We start from the raw sequence: 24,679 nt of genomic DNA on the forward strand, positions 1-24,679 counted from the left end.
TGGAACCGCGATCCAGGCAGGACCATCTTCGTCATCTCCGCCGTGACGTCGCTGCCGTTTCTACGGCTACGCTCGAGGGCTCGACATAAACTCGTCCCAGGGGCGGCTACGCGGAGCGGCGCGTCCTCTCCGTCGTCCTCGCCATCTTGGTCATCTCCGCAATGACATCACCGCCGTCTCTCCTGCCACGCTCGAGGGCTCGACATCAAATCGCCCCCAGTGCGGCCACGCGAAGCGGCGCGTCCTCGTCGTCGGCCTCGCCCTCTTCATCATCACCACTGCAATGCCAGCGGGCCGGACGTGCGTGCTCCGCGCGCGGGGCCTCGCTTCGGTTGGCGCATCCATCCATGGTTGTGCGTCTGCTCCCCTCCGTGCACCGAGTCGCTCCTCCGCTCGTACACTTCCCGTGCATGGCTAAATGCAAGACATACACATTCCAGATAATAGCCAGATACAAATCAGACAACGGCCGTACACTAGCTAGCCTCTATCCGCTCAACCACCTCGCTGCGCGTCCGCTCCGCCGCGTAGTCGCGTCACCGGCCGCTCCGTTTCCCAGTGCAGCTGCCGCCTGGCCTCCCGCTTGGTCGGCGACTTCCACGCCGCCCACACCGCTGTCCCTCGCGCCGACGAGCCCCTCAGCCTCGCGCCCCCCACATCAGGCCTTCGCCCAATGTAGTTGCCCCGTCGGGTGTGCCGCTGGACGCCCCGCATCCGCTCCTCGTTCGGGTCGCCCGTGCGCCGCCTTTGCCCCGCCCCGCCCCGGTCGCGGCGCCGGCTCCTCGCGCACTCCCGTTGCCGCCCGTCCTCGTGTCGGCCGGGTCACCGCTGCCGGCTCCGCTTCTCCGGCCCGCCCGCCATGCCGGTTGGGTCGCCGCTGTCGACTCCCCTTCTCCGGCCCGCTCCCCACGCGGTCGGGTCACCGCTGCCGGCTCCGCTTCTTTTTCCCGCCTGCCGCGCCGGCCGGGTCACCGTTGTCACCTCACGCTGGCCGCCGCTGCCTCGCCGCTCCATGTGCCACGCCGGACTGGTAGCCGCTGTCGGCCCTCGCTCGCGTCCTCCGCTCATGCGTGGCCCCCCCGCCCTGCGCCTAGCCGGCTCTGGCTCCCTCTGCCTCTGGGCGCCTGCCCCAGGCCGGCTTCGAGTCACTGCTCGTGCCCTGTCTACCTGTTGTGGCCGGCTGCTCGTGCAGAAGAGTGGCCGGCTGCCCAAGGGGCCAGCTGCAGATAAAATAAGAAGATTATCGCCGGGTTCAGTCCGAGTGCCCATCCGGTTGAAAAAAAGGAAAAGCCAGTGCGCCTCGCGTCACCGCTCTATCGGTTGTTCGTCCTGCCTGCGTTGCCGTCTGGCCGCCCAGTCCGCCTGGCGGCTTCGATGCTTAGCCGGCTGGGGCCCCGACCCATTCGCCCGTCCGCCTCGACACCGACTGCGTCAAGCCGGCCTAGCCGTCAGTCTGCCTCGACGCCTGGCCGGTCAGGCCTGACCGGCCGGGACACCCATCGAGCCACCCGGAGGCTCGGAGGCTACACCAAGTGGGCGGGGCGCGCCGGTTATAAACCAGCAGCCGACTGTCATCGCCAACCTCCACCTCGTCCGTACCAAAGAAATGTGAGCTCCTCACCCCCATAATTTTGCACCCGCAAAGACGAATAACCCTGAGCGACCTTCGGGAGCCATCTCCGCATTCTTTACAGTTGCACCATTGTTCGCCCCACGCCAGCTAGTCTTGGCCTGGAGGTTGGCCGCTCGGCCTGATACTTTTGTTCCCATAGACAGTTTAGTAGCGTATACGGTACCGAAGGCCCACTCTCAGCCACAGACCACTACGCGGCTGTCCAGCAAGAAAGAGCAAAAGCTAGAGGTCACACCATGCGAAAAACGTCCGGGAGAAGACGGCTTGGACGACTCGGTTTCCTTTATGAGTATCTGCTCGGCCGAGCCTGCTCCCGGAGTCTGAGTACTATACACTCCACTCAGTGGCCTACTCTCGGCCACAGACCGCCATGCGGCTGTTTGGCTAGTGAGAGGACGAGCCAAAGAGTGGTGAGGACATGAAAAAGATTAAAGGGGGCTCGGACGAAACCGAGTCGGCACCCTCCGCATAAAAGTTGCACTACTAAAAGCAAACATTTGATATATCTGCGCAGACTAATCTTGTCTTTTTGCACAATCATTTCCATGGGGAACCCCTCCTCGCCCGGAGGCTCGGAAGCTGGTTGCACACTGGTGCAGGGACCCGCTATACAAACGGTTTTTAACCCCTTTCCGCAACGGCGTTTGGAACCGTCGCCAAGTGAGTGTGGGCGATAGGGGGGGCCTTCCCACACGACCCAGAAACTGTCGAGGATAGGCCCTCCTGGCACATACACTACAAAAAATACACTTCTGTGATAATACGTGTTTGTCACAGTAGGTCACGTTTTTTGTCATGCATGTACATCCATGATGATTTTATGACAGAATCAAGATAGTCATACATGTGCTGTCGTAGAAGTGTTCCATGACATTACCAAAATTATCATCACCGAAGTGTCCACTTCCATGACGATAAATCATGCGTCATACAAGTGCTTTCGTCAAGGGTGACCAACACATGGCATCCACCGTAACGGGTCGGCATTAAGCTATCAGGTCCGGTTTTTGATCCGATAACCCGTTAACAGCCTGGACCAATGATGATTTTCCATGTGTAAAATTCTCATTGGCCGAAGGAAACACGTGTCAGCTCATCATTGGGTCTGATAGGCGCCTATGATATGTCCACACGTGCGAAGGTCCAACACTGGCCCATTTAGCTTACAAAGGCCGGCCTGTTTGACTTGGTCAAAAGTTAGCGGGCTGGCCCATGAAAAGCCTGTTAATGGTCTGTTCACATATAGCCCGTTTTACGGCCCATTAGGGCCTTCCCGAAATCGGCCCAATAGCGTCATGTGGGCCGTCGAATATAACACCAGCTCGTTTCACTTTTGTCCCATATATGGCCCACGATGTCTTTGGGCCCATATGAGGCCTTCCGTATCTTTAGGCCCACCAGTGGCCCATGGTAACTCTGGACCATAATGAACAGTAAATATCTTTATACCCATTAACGGCCATGATTTCCATGGGCCGTTTCCAGCCCGGGTTAGCTTTTGGCCTACCGATACGCCATACGTTCTTGGGCTCCTTTCCGGCCCTCGATTACTTCGGGCCGTTAGTGACTTGTTCCCCTAATGGGCCAAATTCGGCCTATTGTTAGAATCGGCCTGTTTGTGGCTTGTTAACCCGTTGCGACGTTTCCAGCCCGTCCTATATTCTGGCCCATTAACGACCCGTTATGCCTGTGACGGAATTAAGCCTTTGCTATCTTCCGGCCTGTTAACAACCTGTTAACGTGCTGGCCCATGCCAATTACGCCCGTTTACGACCCATGTGGACCCATTTACCCGAAGGCCCGAGGCTCACCGATTATATAGCCCGTTGGAAGCCCATTTATCCAAGGGCCCGTTGGAGGCCCATTTATCCAACAGCCCGTAGGAGGCCCATGGATCCTACGGCCTGTAGCAGGCTCAAGGTTACCATGGTCCATATATGGCCCATGGTTGTTGCGGCCACTAGCAAACCAGGGAAAAAGAAGACTAGGAAATAAATAATCCCAAAACTAACGCTGGGCTATTAAGGCGATTGCACAGATTACATCCACTGGGCATAAACGTTCTCCACCAGTGCAAATATAGGGAACACCCTACACTATACAAAAATGGCTTGCTGTTTTCTTCAGTCGGTGGCTGCACGTTAAGAACAAATTTTGTATCGCAACAAAATAAATTACAACCATAAAACAAAAGGAAGGTTGGCATGATAGTTAACAGTTTGGCAGATAAATGCACCACCAGAAGTTTAGAAGCTCAGTTCATTTGACCTGATTGATATGTTTTCATGATGTACTGTCCGATGGAGCACCATAACCTTCGCCTTCATTTCTCCTAGGCTCCTGAACAAAATAGGAAATGTCTAATAGTCTGGTTTCAAAACCATGCATATCTTGACGACATCGAACAATGGATGTCCTTGTTTCACAAAGGGTCTCTGTTAGGGAATGGACTTGTGTCTGGAGCGCAGATATAACATTGTTTTGAGCTTGCATATCTTGATCATTAGGCATTTTTTGGACGAGATTGCCTTAACAACCAACCTAGTATTACGAAGGAACGTGCTTTTGACACTGTTAGTGGACAGGTACCGACCCACTATAGCAATAGGTGATAGTGCGGTTATAGTTGCCTCGTCACCTTCAGAAGGTGGCGGTTCCACCATTTTTTCCATAGCTTGCTGAAAAATTGAGTTGTTACATTAGTACTACCAGAACAGAAGATATTAAGGAGGCAGCAAAACCGAACAAAATAGCTTTGGTCTATATACAAAACTTATTTTGGTGAACATGTGTAAAATATTAGTTGTATTTTACTGCAAAGTACATAATAAAACCAGGTTCCAAACATATGACAATGTACCATGGCTAATGTATTGTGTATTTCTTCACATTAGATTGACAGCTAAGGATAAAGAGACAAATATTATAATACGGTAAGAATAGTATGACATCATTCACTTCACAAAACAACTAAGAACAGACAAACAACCAATTGTAACATTGTGTGGGCAAGTCCAGCACGGAACTAGATTACAAATCAAGATCAAAGGAACATCACTCCTCTCTTTTAAACCTTGTATGGTGCAATGATATGCTAAGACAATTGTGTATTAAATTAAAAAGAGTGATAGACATTGGCTGCAAACCATGCAGTTCAATGCACGAGTCAGTGTAAGTAGTAGTTAAAAGGCATGAGGATTAAGGACTTACAACAGCGGCTTTGACTGGTGTAGTCATGCCCATCGTCATGCTGGTCTGACAATCCTTGAAGATATCCACAACATTTTGTTCAAGTACTTTTTGGTCCTTGCGGGATTTCCTCTGCATTTGAAACAAGTCAATATAGATCTGATAATATGGCACAGCGAAAAGAGTGAAACAACAGCTAATTACAAGAGCCTCGCAGTGTGCAATATAGCTATGAGATCTTGTCGTTTGTTGGAATTTCACTTTCATACGGTTGGCCTTGTTCTTTGAACAGTTCACCTACAAGAAGATAGATTTGTGAGGCGCATGCGTAAATAGGAGTTCAACATGTGATCTGATCACATACATATAACATACTTGATACTTTGGATCAGACTAATGTTTAACGAGGCCTCTCCAGTCTTCATCCAATATATTTTCCACTTGAGATGTTTGGGCAAGTTCATAGTTAGCCTTGCCTTCAAAGTGAGTTTTCCTCAAGTTATACCAATACTGTCGTAGAGCAGACTTGAAAACATGGGTGCAAGTTTGTCTGGTTGCATCATCTTGGTTATCCAACTTGAACCTCATCTGTTGAAAATTATGGGAGTCTCATTATCAGCAACCTAGAAAGTATGGGACAGAGCAAGACGATATTACTAATTTCCATACATAACCATACTTATAGATAAATGGACGAGGAAGGTGTTGAAATGGGTTTTGTCGGGGGTTGGGTGCGACATATGCCAAAGGATGGCTTATCATGGTGGGGGCGAGTAGAACGTCGCCGGTGCCTGGAAACGGGATGAGGCGAAGACATGCACGCCGGCGGATCTTACCCAGCTTCAGGGCTCTCCGAGGAGATAACACCCCTACTGCTGCTCTGCGGGGTCTTAGCATGGTCACTATGGCAAAGTGAATACAAGGTTGCTCCTAGAGCTGTTTCTGGAAGAAGGAGAAGGCGAGGCTTGCTCTCTCCCTCCGATATCGTCTGTCTAGTGCTAGATGATTCCGAACCCTTTGCATGGGTGCCCTGTGGGGTTTATATAGGCCTACCCCCCAGGGGTACAATAGTAAAACCGGCTGGGCGCGGGTCCCAGCCGTCTGTCTCTCAGGCGCCGTCTTCTCCGCCGACTCCTGGGGCCCGCCGACTGGTGGTCCCGCCGACTGGCCTGGTACGAGGGCGTCAGCCCTTGTCCGCCGCGGGCGGGTCGTGCCGGCTGCAGATTACTGTAGTCGTGCTTCTAATGACGCGGACTTGGTCATGGGGTCATGGCAACAGTGCCACCGCCTGTCGGGCGATCACTGTTGCCATTCCCCTGTCGCGTCTGGTTAATGGCTTGTGGGACCCGTGGGAGGGGCCGCCAACTCCTGGGGGGCGACTCCCAACGGGTCCGACTCTTGGTGCTCTCGCCGTCTTCGGTACTCTTGCTGACTGGTAGGCCCGCCGTTTCCGAGCTGTACAGACAGGCCATCATGGGCACAGGGCCCCGCCCCCAGGGGCTGATGTCAGGGCCGGCATGGCAACAGTGTCGCGTCGGGCGGAGATATCCGCGAGTACGGCGCACTGCGGCCATACCTGCCCTTAAATAGCAGGGTGGTTGGAGTTGCAGGCCGACTTCCATAGTCAGCCTTTGGGGAGTCGCCTCTGGGACTCGGCTTTACCTGGAGTCATCTTGGGGACTCGGCTTATCTTGGAGTCGCCTCTGGGACTCGGCTCGTCTTGGAGTCGTCTTGGGGACTCGGCTTATCTTGGAGTCGCCTCTGGGACTCGGCTCATCTTGGAGTCGCCTCTGGGACTCGGCTCGTCTTGGAGTCGCCGCAGGTACTTGAGGGGCGCAGTCCGTCCCGATGTCTTGAAAGGTTCTGGGGCTCGGGTTGGCCTACCCGTGGCCCATTACTCCGACAGTAGTCCCCGAAGCTGGTGAGGCTCCGAGGATGATAAGTCGCGGGCCTCAATAGTTTCATTCTTATGGTGGTAGGATTTAGGCCTTGCTCGCCGTCTTCCTTCGAGCCGACTGGCCGGAGTCAGACTCACAGAGGGCCGTCCTTCCCCAAATCGACTAGCTGGAGTCGGATTCCTTGAGGGCCGTCTTGCCCCCCAAAGAGTTTGAAAGCCGCAGCGGGAACCAGGCGGCGTGCCTGATACGCTTCCCGTGGTCGCCCGCCTTGGCCCCGTCGCACGGTGCCACGTGGCGGGGGCAGTCTGCCCACCCACGCGCGCGACGGGACGGGCCGTCAGGCGGGGCCCGCCACTACCGTGCCTCGGCGCGCGAACGGATCCGTTGCGGCCGTGCGGACGGTTGGGTTCCCCACGTCGTTACTGCGCACAGTACCTTCGTGGGGTAAATCATGGGGGGCGTGGGGTCCTGCGCGCAGTTAATCCCATGCCGCCCCATCGGCTTCTCAGCCTGCAGGCCTATAAGTAGGCGGGGGGGCTGGACGGGAAACACACGCGCCCATTCCTCCCTGCTCCCCCACTTCCTCCTACTTCTTCTTCCTCTAGCCATCACCGCACCAAGCCACCCCACTTCCGCAGCGATGAGTTCCTCCTCCGCCGCCGCGGCTCCTGCCGTGTGTTCCGGTGTGTGGGACGGCTCCGAAGTGGATGACGACACCATCGAGCACCTCCGCAAGACGCGCCGGCTCCCCGGCGCGAAGTTGGTGCGAGTCCGCGCCCCGCCGGCGGGGGAAATAAGGCCAGCGCCGAAGGAGGACGAGCAGGTCGTATTCCGCTCACACCTCATGCACGGCCTGGGCCTGCCGGCGAGCGCCTTCTTCCGTTCCTTCCTGGAGTTCAACGGGCTCCAGCCGCACCACCTCACTCCGAACACGGTGGTGCTGTTGGCCGCCTTTGCCACCCTGTGCGAGGGTTTCCTCGATGTTCTCCCCACCATCGAGCTGTGGGGAGAGTTCTTCCAGTCGAAACTCGGCACACACGTCGCCGGCATACCGGCTCAGTGCGGCGCCTTCATCGCATTGTGAAGGTCGACCGTCGACAACCCCTTTCCCTCCATCGCGCTGATCAAATCGGTGAAGATGTGGCAGCGGTCGTACTTCTACGTGAAGAACGTCGCCCCGGACGGCGACTGGGTTAACTTGCCGCACTACGAAGCCGGTGCACCGGCTGGGAGGCTTCCCAGCTGGTCCCATCGAGCCAAGACTCTGACTCCTGCAGGCGCCGCCCGCCGTCGCGCGACTCCGAGTGTTGACGCAGTCGGAAGGCTTGGTTGGGGCCGACTTGCTGGCCGCCTTCATGGCGCGCCGAGTCCTTCCACTCCAAGGCCGACCTCATCTGATCTGTCAGATGAGCGATCACCGAGACCCGAGCCGGATGTGCACCAAGGAGATGCCCCACGCGAAGGTGGCGAACATGGTGAACCACATCGCGAACTGCGAGATCGCGGCAGACTGGAAGTTCGGCAAAGAGCCGTACTCCAACCCTCCGCCCGTGGTAAGTCAAATCTTTGTTCTTCTGTTTTTTCTTTGTAGCCGAATCCGACTTCTGATCTTCTTGGTTTTTTCGAGTCAGAACCCCCTCATCCAGCCTGCAGCTGGCGCCATGGGACACCCCCGCATTTCGCTCCGGATCGGGCGGAGAGCGATGTCGACGACCCCGACTTGGGGGCGGCGGCGATGGAGGCCGACGCCGAAGGCGGAGGAGGAGGAGCGGAAGGCGGCTTCTGGCCCTCGGCGACCTTCGCCAACTGGCCAGAAGACGACGCCGAAGGGGAAGTCGTCCCGCGCCGCTAACCGAAAGCCGGCCATCCAAGCGCGAGTTCCTCCGCCGGCTTGGCTGGTCAAGTCGGCGTGAAGAAGCGCCGGGCTGCGCCGAGTTCGCTCGGCGGCCGGCCGAAGAAGTTCAAGGGGCCGACCGCCGTGACCAAGCGGGAGGAGGAGGTCGCGAAGGCCAACCGCTTCCTCAAGGAAGTGAAGAAGCCGCCGCTAGTCTCTGCGTAAGTGTTCATCGCCTTTGTCTTGTTTTCTTCGACAAATCTTTTCCGAGTCTTTATATTTCCTTCTTTGCTTCAGGGCCCCTCTTTCTCTCGAGAGGGTCGCCGTCCCCTCTGTCATGGGGTCGTCCAAGACGTCCGCCAATACTCGGCGGATTGACCCCGCCGCCGACCTTCGGGAGGCGACGGAGCGCAACGCACGGGAGAAGCGCGACGAGGAGGAGGCCAAGCGTCTGGAGAAGGCGGAGGCCAAGAAAGCGGCGACCTCCGCCCAGAAGAAGCTGGAGGAAGCCGAAGCCGCCGCCGCAGCAAGACAGCGGGCAGAGGAGACCGTGCGCCGCCAATCGGTGTTGCTTGTCGTCCCGCTGAACTCTGCGCCGCCGCCCCCGGAGTTCACGGGGCAGACTGGAGAAGTCGGCGGGGAGCACTCCATCATGGAGAAGGACGATGGTGAGGCCTCCGCGTCAGGCACGGCCATGCCGCCACCGCCGCCTCCGCCGCATGGCAAGCAGCCGGCGGGCCTGCCAGTGCCGCCGACTGAGGACGAGGCGGTGGCGAGGCTGCTCCTTCAAGTCGCCTCACCAGCGTGCCGCCGCCTCGAGAACGCGGTTTCGGTGCCACGCCCCTTGGAAGCCGGCGCCGTCAACTCGGCCATTCCAGATGCTGAGGCAACAAGCGCTGCGCCTACTGGATGGGTGCGAGGGGGCGGCGACGGTCCGCTGAACCAGGCGCTCTTGGACGTGCAGGAGAAGCTGCGAGCTGAGGGCGAAGCCATCCAGGGCTGCACCAGGGCGCATCTGGCGTCACGGGCGTCTATCCGGGTATGTTTTCTTTTTTGACTTTGTCTCTTCTCGTTCTTCTCTATGGGGGCGTGGCAGCGCACCCACTGGGTGTAGTCCCCGAGTTTCGGGCCGGCTGCTGAGCAGGCGGCCCGGAACTCAATCTGGCGAGTTCCTCATTTTGGTCTTTGTTTGATTGTTTATCACAGGAGTATCACAACCTCCGCGTCATTGCCTTCAACTGCAATGTTGAGCAGCTGGGGAAGCGGACTGCCGACTTGTCGGAGAGCCGTAGTAAGTTCTTCTTCTTTTTTGCGGGGGCGCGCTGGCGCACCCGCGGGCTGTAGTCCCCGAGATTCGGGCCGACTGCTGAGCAGTCGGGCTGGATCTTCCCGGCGACCTTCCTTGCTAATGACTTAGCGTCTTTTCTTTTTGTTCTTCAGAGGCCAATGCCGTACTTCAGGAGCGGTTGGGCAAAGTCAGCACGGCCCTACGCACCAAGGAGGAGGAGTGCGGCAAGCTTGCCACGGAGCGCGACTTGCTGGCCGCGCAGCTGGCGGAGCAGAAGGAGTTGCTTAAGGCGGCTCAGGTCGAGGCGGAGAAGAAAGAGACCGCGCTCCTAGCCGAGTTCGAGATAGAGCGCTCATCCTGGACCGACAAGGAGGCGATGCTGACTTCCAGCTTCCACGAGATTGAATACATTGTCGACGGTGAGTTTCTTTGCTTCTTTCTTCGAGCCACCGAATGTAAGTCGGGCCGACTGTAAGTCGGGCCGACTCCTGATTCTTTCTTTTGCTTCTTTTTGTTTTGGGCAGACTTCTTACCTGGCCAGTCGCAGGCGGTTACCCGAGCCATTGAGGCCGATCGCAAGGCGCGGAGGGCGAATGGCGAGGAGATCGCCGCCAACGCCCCCCTGACCGTCGACGAGCAGCTCTTAAGCATTGAGACTCGTCTGCGGCCGGCCCACCAACTGCTGCGCCAGCTTCAACGCGCTGGTGCCCAGGCGATCTCCGCCCTGTGGCCAAGCATGCCGGCCCTACCCACTCCCAGTCGGACTGCCGACTGGCTGGAGGTCGCAGCTGGCCGTCTTGAGGCTTGAAAGGGTTCCTCGGCCCGGGCTGGAGCGCGTCGGGCCTTGGAATTCGTCAAGGCTTGGTATCCAGGGCTGGACCTGCACCGGCTGGCCGCGTTCCGGTCAGAGGCCCAGGCAGAGCTGGCGACTGTGGAAGGCACCCTCGTCGAGCGTGCGGCGGCGATCGCCGACTACACCAACACCAGCGTCTTCGTTCCTGAGCGGGCCGCAAACGACGAGGAGGTGCCTCCGGAGTGGTTCGGGATGAACCCAGACTACGACGAAGACTCGGCGGAGGTGATTGGCTCCAGCACCGAGGAGGAAGACGAGGTGGGGGACGGAGACGAGACGGAGGCGCCAGAAGACAGAGCGGACGACCAGCCTCAGCTCGACCGCGCCTCCAGCAACAAGCCGCGTCCGACCGGTCCGGCTACCGCCGGAGATGATCAAGCCGAGATTGCCCAGCCGGCCGCTCCGGCGCCTGACACCATCGTCTCCGCCGACCCTCCGAACCCGTCTGCCGCTTCTTAGGCTTCCGTCTTGTTTTTACTTTATCTGCTTTCATAGTCTTTGAAAACTTGTTAATTTGCACAATTCCACCCGTGGGGTGTATTTTGAACTTGGCCAGAGGCCTATGTTATGTAAATATCTATCCGACTTCTATCTTTCCTTGCTCATTGCTCTTTTGGCTTTTTCCTTTGCCGCCTTCCCACAGTCGCTGCTTTTGCCAGACGGACAACCGCTCTGCGGACTGCCGTTGGGTCAAATGCTTGGCTACCTTAGGAAGGCAAGTACTTGGCCTTTTTAGAGCTTTTAACAAGTTGGATAGAAGGCGGCAAGCCGACTATTCAAGAGCCGGCTCTGTAAAGAGGGGCTGGAAGCCGGCTTGGGCTATGCTTTATGCTTTGAGTCCTTAGTCATTTTTCATGTGCGCGCTCGTTCTTGCTTTACTCTCCGCCTACCATCAGTCGCTCTGAGAGTTGCGGCTTCCGACAGGAGACGGCTTAAGCGCGGCACACTACTTGTCCGACTTCGGGAAGCATTTCATAGCGCAAGACGGCGAGTCCCCGGGCCGACTAGTCGAACCCGGTGCCAAGCGGCATAACAAAGAGTAGCATACTCGGAGGCATAATTCTTATCATACAGATAACAATAAAAAAGAAAGGCAGTCCCCGAGCTCATCTCGGGGGGCCCAAAGTCTCAGTACTTTAATACAAAGGATAGCATGATACATACTGCATCAACTGTAAAATCTTCGGAGAAGATTCGCGTTCCATGGTCGTTCCGACTCTTTGCCGGAGGCGTCCCTCTTGCGTGCTCGGGGCTTCTGAGCGTCGATTAGGTAGTAGGAGTCGTTTCCCAGTACTTTGCTGACGATGAAGGGGCCTTCCCAAGGTGCTAACAACTTGTGCTGGCCGACTGTTCGCTGAATCAGCCGGAGCACAAGGTCGCCCTCTTGGAAAGATCTCGGCCTGACCTTCCTGTTGTAGTATCGGCGTAGACTCTGCTGATAGATGCTGGACCGGCTGAGTGCCAACAGCCGGCCCTCTTCCAGCAGATCGACGCCGTCTTGACGTGCTTCTTCTGCTTCCTCTTTGGTGTACATGGTGACTCGTGGAGAGTCGAATTCTATGTCCGTCGGGATGACGGCTTCGGCACCGTAGACAAGGAAGAAAGGAGTGAAGCCGGTTGACTTGTTTGGAGTCGTGCGGAGACTCCAGAGGACGGCTGGCAGCTCCTCAAGCCAATAGCCGGCCGAACGCTCGAGTGGTTTGACCAGTCGAGGCTTGATGCCGGACAGGATGAGGCCGTTTGCTCGCTCCACCTGGCCGTTTGACTACGGATGGGCAACGGACACTAAGTCCAGTCGGATGCCCTGCGTCACGCAGAAACGGGCCAAGACGCCTTTGGCAAAATTCGTGCCATTGTCGGTGATGATGTTGTGCGGTATGCCGTACCGCACCGTGATGTCGGCGATGAAAGTCACTGCAGTCGGACCGTTCAACTTCTTGATGGGCTTTGCTTCTATCCACTTGGTGAACTTGTCCACCGCGACAAGCAGATGAGTTAGGCCGCCTCGGGCCGTCTTGAATGGTCCCACCATGTCCAGGCCCCAAACTGCGAAGGGCCAGGCGATGGGGATTGTCTTCAGTGCGGAAGCCGGCTAAAGCGGCTTGGAGCGGAACTTCTGGCACCCCTTGCATTTTTGGACTAATTCCTTGGCTTCTTCTAGGGCAGTCGGCCAGAAGAAACCATGCCGAAAGGCTTTGGCGACGAGTGCTCTTGAAGCCGCATGGTGGCCGCATTCGCCTTGGTGGATATCTCTGAGAATTGCTTGGCCTTGCGCTGGCTGCACGCAACGCTGGTAGACTCCAGTGACGCTGCGCCTGACCAGCTCTCTGGTTATTATGGTGTAGGCTGCCGCTCGGTGTTGCACTTGCCGAGCCAAGATTTCATCGGCTGGCAGCTCTCTGTTTACTAAAAACTTGAGGATGGGCTGCGCCCATGAGGGTGCTGCTATTTCTTCAATTGGCACCACCGCGACTTGGACAAGGGCGACCGGGCTGGGAGGCAGCGGGCTGGAGTCTGCGGCCGCAACGAAGTCCCCGGGCCGACTGGCGCAGTCCCCGGGCTGGGTTCTGAAGTCTTTGGGCCGGCTTCGTTCGTGATTTTCTTGGGGCCGTCTGCTGGGGCTCTTGAGTCGGATCCGACTTCTTCGGGGGGAGCCGGCACAAAGATGGAGTCTGATTCTGGTGAGGGCTTGATAGACGGCTTAAGGAGGCACTGAAGAGCGGTGCTGGAAGGTATTGCTTGGCGGGTGGAGCCGACTCGTGCCAAGGCATCTGCTTGGTCGTTGTCATTTCTTGGAACGTGAAGGAACTCGCACCCCTCGAAGTATCTGCTAAGTTGCTGCACCAGGAAGCGGTAGCTCGCCATGTTTGCATCTTTGGCATCCCATTCGCTAGATGACTGCTGGACCACCAAATCAGAGTCGCCATAGCACAGGATCTGGCGAATGCCGAGTTCTTTGGCAAGCCGGAGCCCGTGAATGAGCGCTTCATATTCGGCGACGTTGTTGGAGGCGGCGAAGTGGATCTGCAGCGCATACTTGAGCTTGTCGCCTTTAGGGGAGGTGAGGACGACGCCGGCTCCCAAGCCGGTGCGCATCTTGGAGCCATCGAAATGCATCCGCCAATGGGTGGAGTCGGGCGCTGGTGGCAGGTACTAGGTCTCGGCCCAGTCGACAAGGAAGTCGGCCAGCGCTTGCGACTTGATGGCAGTGCGGGGCCTGTAGTACATGGTGTAGGGAGCCAAATCTATGGCCCATTTGGCTACTCGGCCAGAAGCGTCTCGGCTTCCGATGATCTCGGCCAACGGGGCTGTGCAAACCACCGTAATTGGATGCTCTTGAAAATAACGCTTCAGATTCTTGGCGACAAAATGCACACCGTAGCACATCTTCTGGTAGTGAGGGTAGTTCTGCTTGGAGGTCGACAGTACCTCGCTCAGGTAATACACCGGTCTCTGGACAGGGAGCGCCTTGCCTTCCTCTTTGCGTTCGACTACAATGACTGTGCTGACTACTCGGCTGGTGGCGGCGATGTACAGGAGCATGGGCTCTTTGGGAGTCGGAGCCGCCAACACAGTGGGAGTAGTCAACATCTTCTTCAGCTGGAGAAATGCTTCATCCGCCTTGTGGTTCCACTCAAAGAAGGTGGTCTTCTTCATTAATTGATACAAAGGGAGAGCTTTCTCGCCCAGCCGACTGATGAATCGGCTGATGGACGCCAAACAGCCGGTGAACTTCTGCACATCTAACAGTCGGCTGGGTACCTCCATCCTCTCGATGGCCTTGATCTTCACAGGGTTGCACTCTATGCCGCGTTCAGAGACCAGGAAGCCAAGGAGTTGGCCGGCTAGTACTCCGAAAACACACTTCTCAGGGTTGAGCTTGATCTGGAATCGGCGCAGGTTCTCAAAGGTCTCCTTGAGGTCTTCCAGCAGTGTCCCACGCCTCTCCGTCTTCACCACTACATCATCCACGTAGACGTGGGCATTTCTGCCGAGTTGCTTGAGGAGGTACTTCTGCATGCAACGCTGAAAGGTGGCGCCGGCATTCCTCAAGCGGAGAGCACCCACCGGAGAGCACCTCAAGTATGTCATCCAGATGCACTTCCCCCGGGAGATGTCAACCAACAACACCGTCAAGTACGAGGGTTTGCTTGCCGGTCTCAGGATCGCGGCAGACCTCGGAGTTAAAAACCTCATCGTCAAGGGCGACTCACAGCTCGTCATCAGGCAAATCAACAAAGATTATCAAAGCCCGTTGATGGAAGCTTACGTAGATGAGGTGAGGAAACTGGAGGAGCGCTTTGACGATATACAAGCGGAGCATGTCCCTCGGGCGGAGAACGACATCGCCGACTACCTGTCAAAGCGCGCTGCCCTCAAGCTACCTGTGGAACCGGGTACTTTTGTGCTTCAGTTAACTCAACCATCCGTTGAGCCGTCGACCGGGCAGAACAAGCGGAGGAAGCTAAGCCCCGGCAAGTACTTCCCCATTGAGCTCCCTGGAGCCGCCAGCGAAGATGTTGCCGTGGATGCCGATCCTGCCGCAGGACAACCAACTCCGGCAGGACCTCAGGTCATGGCCGTGGAGATGGCTGCTCCCATGGCAGAAGAGATGCCTTTGGTCCTTGTCGTCGAGCCACAGGCTCCGGCATGGGTGCAGCACACCGTCCGATTCCTTCAAAAAGGAGAGCTTCCTGAGGAAAGAGTAGCCCGCCGGTCTGCTCTGTACCAATTCGTTGATAACGTATTGTACAAAAAAAGACCGAATGGGGTGAAATTGAAGTGCATCTCCCAGGAGGAAGGACTAAAGCTGTTGGCAGAGATACATGGAGGCATATGTGGCTCCCACATAGGGTCGAGGGCCCTTGCCGGCGAGGCTTTCTGACAAGGTTTCTTCTGGCCCACCGTCCTCCAGGATGCGACGGCACTAGTAACCAAGTGTGAAGCGTGCCAGTTCCATTCGAAGAAGCTCCATCAACCAGCTCAAGCCCTGCAAACTATCCCTCTCTCCTGGCCCTTCTCGGTCTGTGGGCTCGACATATTGGGCGCTTTCCCCCGTGCTGTCGGGGGCTTTGAGTACTTGTACGTCGCAATCGACAAGTTCACAAAGTGGCCAGAGGTGGAAGCAGTGAGGAAGGTGACAGCGCAGTCAGCCATCAAGTTCTTCAAGGGACTAGTGTGCCATTTTGGGGTGCCCAACAGGATCATCACCGACAACGGCACACAGTTCACAAGCCATGCCTTCATGCAATACATTGAGGATCTCGGCAGCAGGGTCTATTTTGCTTCCGTGGCACATCCCTGGAGCAACAGCCAAGCGGAGAGAGCAAATGCTGAAGTCCTGCGAGGCTTAAGAACGAAGACTTTTGACAGGCTGCGCAAGAGTGGAAGGCGCTGGATTGATGAGTTGTCGGTGGTTCTTTGGTCGATCAGAACGACGCCAAATCGAGCCACCGGCCAGACACCCTTTGCCCTGGTTTACGGGGCAGAAGCAGTTCTCCCCACAGAACTCATATACGGGTCACCTCGAGTGCTCGCTTATGATGAGCTTGAGCAAGAGCGATTGCGGAAAGATGACGCGACGCTCCTTGAGGAAGATCGTCTCTGGGCGGTTGTGACAGCAGCATGCTACCATCAAGCCTTGCATCGCTACCATAGCCGCAAGATTCGTGCCCAGAGCTTTGAGGAAGGTGACCTTGTTCTTCGGCACGTTCAGTCGGCCAAGAATTCCAACAAGTTGACGCCAAAGTGGGAAGGCCCTTATCGGGTAACACGAGTCACCAGGCTCGGCGCAGTCCGGCTGGAGACCGAAGATGCCATTCCAGTGAGCAACTCCTAGAACATCGAGCATCTCCGCAAGCTTTACCCATAAGGTGCAGCTGCCAGGCCTCCCGGCAAGCCACCCTTTTATACAAGCCTTGCCGGCAAGGCATGTAACCCTCTGTACAAAGCCAGACGCAGACCCTGAGCATAAATAAATGAAGCGCTGGCACCCTAAGTTATAGCATGCATGCTAGGTTGAGTCTCTTCCTTGGTTAGGGTTGATAGTGCTTACTGGCAGCTAACCCCTAGCTTAGAGGTCGAGTGCGCGTCTCTTTTTTCTTCTCTGTCTTATTTGGTTCGCAGGACACATGAGTATTCTTGTCGAACTGCTTTGGGAGAAAGGGGACGGACCGGCGCCCGGGCCCCGGCAAGCCAAAGTTGTCAAGGGCTACAAGAGCAAGGATCCATCCGCGACAAGCCAAGGTTGCCGGCGGCTGCAGATCCAGATAAGTCTTCTATCCTCTACCATGTGTTTCGTTATGGACTGAGGTATGTGAAACATCGTTTTATCCTTCGGCTACCGTGCTCCCCTCATTCCGGACCCTAGGACTCATCTCTTGGGGCCGAGTTTGGTCGTAGTCACGACAGCAAGGAAATGAAACGAGGAGCCTAAGCCCACCTCATCCCTGCCTCCGCCAAGGGCATGAGGAAGGTCGAGCGAAGTGGGGGGATGGCAAGGCCTGTTGCCGGGCGGAAAAATGTTTACCTTAAAGGTAACGAGGATTCACTCCTTATCGTGGGTTCCACCTGCGAACGAAAAACCCAGCAAACATCCCTTTTTCATTAAAAACACCCCGTACATGTACAGTTCATACGAAATGAAAAACATGAGCAAGGGGATTACAAGTTATAAAGTTAACAGAGGCCCGAAGGCTTACAAGACTAAAAAGAGATAAGGTGCCTGTAATCCCTTTCTTGTCCCTCTCCTCAGGAAATGGAACAAGAAAGCAGAAGGGCAAAAGGGGCGCCTAGGCGAGCTACGAGTGGCTGAAGACACCAAGAGAACATCTCGGCGGCCGTCCGAGGGCTGGATGGTGATGGCGGCGCCGGAGGAAGAGCTCGAAGGCGAGGCAGCAGGACGTCAATACACGACGAAGGCGTCGGTGCCCGTGTACTCCGACTTGACGGCCTTGCCGCCCGCCCTCTTCCTCTTCCGCAGCCTCCCAACACCAGCCGCCCAAGGAGACGACCCCGAGAAGTTTAAGGAGCCGGCAACATGGATGATGGGGTCACCGGTGCCACTCAGAGCGGCGCCCGACGCCTAGTCGGACCCGTCATCCTGCGCCCGCTGGCCTCATCGTTGTTGTCGTTGTCTTCCTCGCCACTCTCGCTCGAGGAGGAATCTTCATCATCAGAAGAGCTCTCCACGCAGCACCTTATGCGAGTCCCAAATTGTCCAAAGATCTTGACGGAGAGGAGGCCACTCTCCATTAGTTTGAAATGGAGAGTGAGCCCCTCCGTCAAGCTGTGGAGGCGAGCGAAGGTCTTCCACCCTCGGTGGAGATACATGACGTGAGGGGCGAGGAACTCGACGTTGGCCCATGTGCCACTGTTCCCACAACCCCTCATGTGCAGCCGCAACACCTGCGGCGGATCCAGCTCCATCTCCCGTGCAAATGGAGTTAGGAGCGAAGGCGACGGCGCGGTGGCTGGCGCAGCCTGACAAAGAATTCGCAAGGGTTGTCCCCGGCGTGGCCCTCCATCGGAGGAGGGTCTGCTGGCGGAGGCGAGGCTGATCTGCCATCCCGTCCTCCTCTCCCTCGAGCACCACGACAGCCTCGACCTCGCCCCCTCCCCCTTCCTCTAGCGGCCGACTCCGCCACTACGAGCTCTTGGGGAGGAGCGATGCGCTGTCAGGCCGAAACCCTTGCCGCTACCGATGAAGCGTCGCCACGCCCCCTCGCCATGGCAGAAGAAAGAAGGAAGCAGGAATGGGGAGAGGCAGATAGCGAAAGGTTGAGAGGCACCGTTCCTCCCGCTCCCCTCTTTATAAAGGGGCGGGGGCGAGGCTCGGCTGCCCCCTCTCGGCCAATTCGGCCCGTTGGAGTGACAGCAAGCGGGGCCTTCGACCGCCCTCCCCGCTCCATTGAAGGCGCGTGGGAATCGACCCACGCACGCGCACGACTTCCCACATCCCGCGTGCCTATCATTTGCCCTGCATCACGCATGCAGCAAACGTGGCGCAAGGGATAGGCGCAGTGGGCCACGTAGAACGACGGTTCCCAAGCAAGGGTAGTAAATGAGCAGCGGCCCTGCGCTCTAAAAGAGACATGCAAGTTGCCTCTTTACTGTCCACCACGGGATGACGCCAGCATGCTTTCGTCACATGCATGTACGACCCCCACGTCGCGCGTTCAATGCGGGTCGTGGGGAAGCACAGCGGATGGAACAGTTACCGCCGTAAAAATCTGCCCCAACTGCCCGCGCACCGTTCTGGGCCTGGCCCAACAACGTGCTGCGCTTATGTACGGCCCAGGCCCGGGGGCTCCTGTCGGTGTACAAAAGTAGGGGCTCTGCTTTTGACCCCTTTACTTGTGCACGGGCAGTCAGAGCCTCCCGCCACGGCCACGCGTAACAGGGCAAGAAAGGGAAGCCGGAGAGAAGCCGAAGGCACAAGACAAACAAAGCAACGACAAGGACCAAGGCCACTAAGATCGGATGGACGAAGCAGGTTTCCCCGGCAAGGACCCTTGCCGAGGCAGCCTCAGTAGCCCCGGCAAGACCCTTGCCGGGGGAGCTCGCCCCCACCAGCCGAGCGAGCCACCTTTGAGCCCACCAACGCTAGACAAACGCATTGGGACAGGGCTCGGGAGGCACCTCCGTGGTGGCATGCAGATCTTTGTGAAGACAAAGAATAGTCAAGATCAAATGAGGATAGGAAGGCAACAATCCTCACCAAGATCCTCATTGAAGAAACCCACAAGACCCCCGACAAGATCCTTGCCGGGGATGCCAGCGCGCCACGGTAAGACCCTTGTCGGGCCACCCCGCAAGACCCCTGCCGGGCCACTTGACAAGACCCTCGCCAAGCGCGCGAGCAGGGCCACTGCCAGGCCCACGCCAGCCAAGTCTCCGTTGCCATTTGCATGCAGCTGCCGATGTCGGTGTTCTGGGAACGGGGGTCCCCAGACTTGCCTGCCTGCGGCGTGGCTCAAAGGAGGCCCAGCACAACCCATCTTCATCAACACAGGCTCAAGACCCTCGCGAGGGGCCAAGCCTCGCGGGGCGGATGACAAGAAGCTTCCTCAGGCACGGCCTCGTCAGGCTAGCTCATGAGGAGGCGGAGAGTTCAAGGCGGGGTACCTCGCGAGGTGCCCATGACGCAAGCCATGACGACCAGGGGCGCTAGTTGGGCGCCAGCCCGCGCAGTGTCCTCCTTTCCTCTTTGGTGCAAAGGGAGCAAGCGCAGGCGAGAGCATCAAGCAAAGGCGTCCATTTCGGTGCAACAAGACCAAGACCAGCCCAACGGCCAGAAGGAAGTCATTGTGGGGCCCAAGCCGGCGTCACCACCAGAGCCTTTGACAGGCGAGGACCAACTTTAGTCAGGATAAGTGTACCCGATGTTCCCCTTCAAAATGGCCAATTGTTGGCGCCCTTCCCGCTCAATATTTGGGAAGAGGCCCAGGGCCTTTGCCTATAAATAGGACTAGCCACCCGCAAGGTAGGGGCATCGAGAGAACAAGGATAGGAAGACACAGAGAGAGAGAGAGAGAGAGGCGACTGAACTCCCCCTAGCAGTTCATCGCGCCAGCCAAGAACAGACCCTCACGAGGCTGTTCTCCCTTTGTATTGTTCATCATCAAGCCCAAGAGGCAATCCACCACACCACACACTGGAGTAGGGTATTACACCACAATGGTGGCCTGAACCAGTATAAATCTTGCGTCTCTTGTGCTGTTCAGTTTGGTAGTCTAGATCTTAGCGAGTCGGCGAGGAGCGTGCTGGCAAAGTGTCGAATCTCCGCGCGCACCCCAGTGTTCGAACCTCAAGGGTCTGCCAGAACCCGAAATCTGATATTTGGCGTGCCGGGTAGAGGTGCGCAGGAATCTGCCTTCCGTCGTCGTGTTCTTCCCCGACCACCGCAACCATGTCTGACGCTCCTTGGGCTCGCGCCGAGCGCCGAGCCGCCCTCGCCTCCCATGTCGCCCAAACAGCTCCCGTCGGCGGGCTCCCTCGTCGTTATCCGTCACCTACCGTCAACGCCGCCACCGGCCCGGCGGGGAACGAGCAGCAAGCATCGTCCCTGCATTCCCTAGTGACCTCTAGGGAGGAGCCGCGCAGCTTCTTCCCCACCCGCCCTGTCGCGCCGGCTCCTTCGGTCGTCACGGCCCTCCTGGGCAGTTCGCAGCCGCCGCCCTCCAGCCGCCACGTCAAGACATTCGTCCGCCGGGTCGGTGCCGCCTCCATGCGGCAGGGGGCTCCCTCGGGCCGGACGGAGCCGTCGGCCGGGCTGACCTTCGACTCTGAGGACCACCCCACCAACTCGGCCTGCTCGGGTGCGCTCCCCATGCTCTGCAAACCTACCATCTGCCAGGTGGCTGTCACCAGGACCCTCATCGTCGGTGGCGCGGGCCTAAACATGCTCTTGGTTGAGGCCTTCAACCTCCTCCGCATACCCCGGGAGCGGCTGCAACCCAGCCGGCCTTTCTCGGGCGTCGGAGGCGGGTCGGCCAGCTCCTTGGGGCAGATCCGACTTCCGGTAACCTTCGGCACCTACAACAATTTCCGCACAGAGCTGGTTGATTTCGACATCGCCCCCATCGGCCTCCCCTACAATGCCATTCTCGGCTATCCAGCATTGGCCAAATTCATGGCCGCGACTCACCCGGGGTACAACCTCATGAAGATGCCCGGGAGCAACGGCGTCCTCACCGTGCCCGGGGACACCGAAGGTGCGCTACGAGTACTCAAGCTCGCCCTCAAGACGGCGGCGGCGGCGCGGCCCATCGACACAGAAACCTCCAAGCCCAAGGGGGCTGCGCCGACCAAGAAGAAGCAGTTGTTCATCCAAGACAAGGCGGAAACCAAGCAGGTACCTGTCGACGAGGACGGGTCCACTGACGCCATTTTCACCATAGGCGCCAACCTCGAGCCAGAGCAGGAGGAAGCCCTGGTCAAGTTCCTGCGTGCAAACAAGAAGGTGTTCGCCTAGGAGCCCGATCAGCTGGCAGGGATCCCACGGGGCGTAATCGAGCACCACCTCAACGTGTGCCCCAACGTGCGTCCCGTGAAGCAGAAGGCGAGGAGGCAGTCCACTGAAAAGCAGGCCATCATCGTCCAAGAGACCCGCAAGCTAGAGGCCGCGGGGGTTATTCGCGAGGTCCGATACCCGTGGTTGTGCCAAAGAAGGGAGGAAAGGAACGCATGTGTGTCGACTTCACCAACCTCAACAAAGCATGCCCGCAAGATCCGTTCCCGCTCCCTCGCATCGACCAGATCGTCGATTCCACCGCTGAGTGTGACCTATTATGCTTCTTGGATGCCTTCTCTGGGTATCACCAGATCAAGATGGCGGTGGAAGATGTGGAGAAGACGGCCTTCCTAACCCCATGTGGGGTGTACTGCTATACATGCATGCCATTCGGACTGCGCAAAGCAGGGGCAACCTTTCAGCGGCTCATGCACATCACCTTGGGCCCGCAGCTCGGGAAGAATGTGGAAGCTTACGTCGACGACATTGTAGTGAAGTCTCGCGAGGCCAAGACCCTGATACAAGACCTGGAGGAAACCTTCGCGACCTCAATGCAGTGAGCTTGCGACTCAACCCGGAGAAGTGCGTGTTTGGGGTCCCCTCGGGCAAGCTCTTGGGTTTCCTCGTATCCCACCGAGGCATCGAGGCCAACCCAGAAAAGGTCAAGGCAGTTGAGGACATGAGCCCACCAAAGACCCTCAGGGAAATGCAAAAGCTCACGGGGTGCATGATGGCGCTGGGGCGCTTCATCTCCCGATTGGGGGAGCAGGTGCTGCCTTTCTTCCAGCTGATGAAGAAAAAGGGGCCCTTTGAATGGACCGAGGAGGCCGACAAGGCGTTCCAAGATCTCAAGAGATACCTAACTAGCCCTCCAGTGATGGTGGCCCCGCACCCTCAAGAGCCCTTGGTACTCTACCTTGCCGCCACCCCCTACTCCGCTAGCGCAGCCCTGGTGGCAGTTAGAAAGGAGCGTCGAGCCAGGACCGCGGCAGCCACCCGAGCCAAGGCAAAGCTGGATCAAAGGGAACTCGCGGAAGTCACCACCATGACGGAGGAAGATCAACCGCCGCAGCGGAACGCACCAGGGGCGGGGGAGGCCCTCTCTCCAGGCAACCAGCTTCTGGGGCTCCACCACCTCAGGAGGCACCTGCAGCTTCCGGAGGACGCCACCAGCACCGACGCCCCAAGCCTCGTCGAGCACCCGGTGTACTTCGTCAGCACGGTGTTACGGGATGCGAGGGCACGGTACCCCATGCCGCAGAAGCTCCTCCTCGCGCTGCTGGTGGCTTCACACAAACTGCAGCACTACTTCCAGGGTCATCCTATCAAGGTTGTCTCGGCATACCCCTTGGAAAGGGTGCTCAGGAGCCCTAACTCAGCCGGAAGGGTCACCGAGTGGAACATTGAACTGCAAGCATTCCAGCTCGAATTCAGCACGACCAGAGTCATCAAGGGGGCCGCGCTGACAGATTTCATGGCCGAATGGACAGAGGCACCCGGCCTCAGGGCCGGCGAGGATCGATCCCTCTCCCCAGGAAGCGAGGCGCTAGAAGGCTGGGTCATGTACTTCGACGGAGCGTTCTCCAGGCAGGGCGCTGGGGCTGGGACAGTGCTCATATCTCCCACTCAGGACAAGCTCTACTACGCCATGCAGCTCTGTTTCCAGCAAGGCGAGAAGGTCTCCAACAATATAGCAGAATACGAGGGACTGATAGCAGGCCTGAAGGCCGCCGCTGCCCTGGGAGTGAAGCGTCTTACTATCAAGGGCGATTCGCAGCTCCTTGTCAATTTCTCCAACAAGGTATACGAACCGAGAGATGAGCACGTGGAGGCCTACCTTGCGGAGGTCCGCAGGATGGAGAAGCAGTTCTAGGGGCTGGAGCTACAGCATGTGCCCCGCGGCACTAATCAAGAGGCTGACGACATCGCCAAACGAGCCTCCAGGAGGTTGCCCCAGGAGCCGGGCGTCTTTGAGGAACGGCTCTTCAAGCCTTCAGCCCTGCCACCATTGTCGAGCACAGCACAGCCTCCGGTGGAGCTTCCTCAGCCACCTGCCTCGAGAGCCCCAGCATGTGGCCCGGCCTCAGGAGCACACCTGCTCCTGGCGATGGAACCCCAGGAGGGGTGCTGGATCATAGAGCTCAGGAGCTACTTAACGCAAGGGACCTTGCCGGAGAAGGAGGAGGAGGCAGAGCGTGTGGCGCAGCAAGCCACAACGTACTGCATCATGGATGGAGAGCTCTACCGGAAACGACCGAACGATGTGTCCCTGCGCTGCATCACCAGGGAACAAGGGAAGGAACTGCTGGCAGACATACACGGTGGAGACTGTGGGCATCATTCGTCGTCATGGACCCTCATCGGCAAGGTGTTCCACAGCGGTTTCTATTGGCCCACTGCGCTCAATGACGCTATTGAGCTTGTGAAGGCTTGCGAGGCCTGCCAATTCCATGCCAAGCAGATCCATCAGCCGGCAGGAGGTCTGCAAACCATACCCCTCATGTGGCCATTCGCGGTCTGGGGGCTGGATATCCTGGGCCCTTTTCCTCGGGCGCCAGGGGGCTATCGCTACCTCTACGTTGCCATAGACAAGTTCACCAAGTGGGCCGAAGTCGAGGCCATCCGCACCATCCCAGCGGGTTCTGCGGTCAAGTTCATCAAGGGCATCGTGAGCCAGTTCGGAGTGCCGAACCGCATCATCACTGACAACAGTTCGCAGTTCACCAGTAACCTCTTCAAAACATATTGTGCTAACCTTGGGACGCAGATATGCTACGCTTTGGTGGCGCACCCCCGAAGCAACGGCCAGGCCGAGCGGGCCAACGCAGAGGTCCTGAGGGGCCTCAAGACCAGGACATTCAAGAAGAAACTAGAGGCCTGCGGCAGAGGCTGGTATGACGAGCTTCAGTCCGTGCTGTGGTCCATCCGCACAACCGCGACCAAGCCGACTGGAGAGACCCCCTTCTTCCT

The sequence above is a fragment of the Triticum aestivum genome, chromosome 2B (assembly GCF_018294505.1).
Source record: "Triticum aestivum cultivar Chinese Spring chromosome 2B, IWGSC CS RefSeq v2.1, whole genome shotgun sequence".
Classification (NCBI taxonomy): domain Eukaryota; kingdom Viridiplantae; phylum Streptophyta; class Magnoliopsida; order Poales; family Poaceae; genus Triticum; species Triticum aestivum.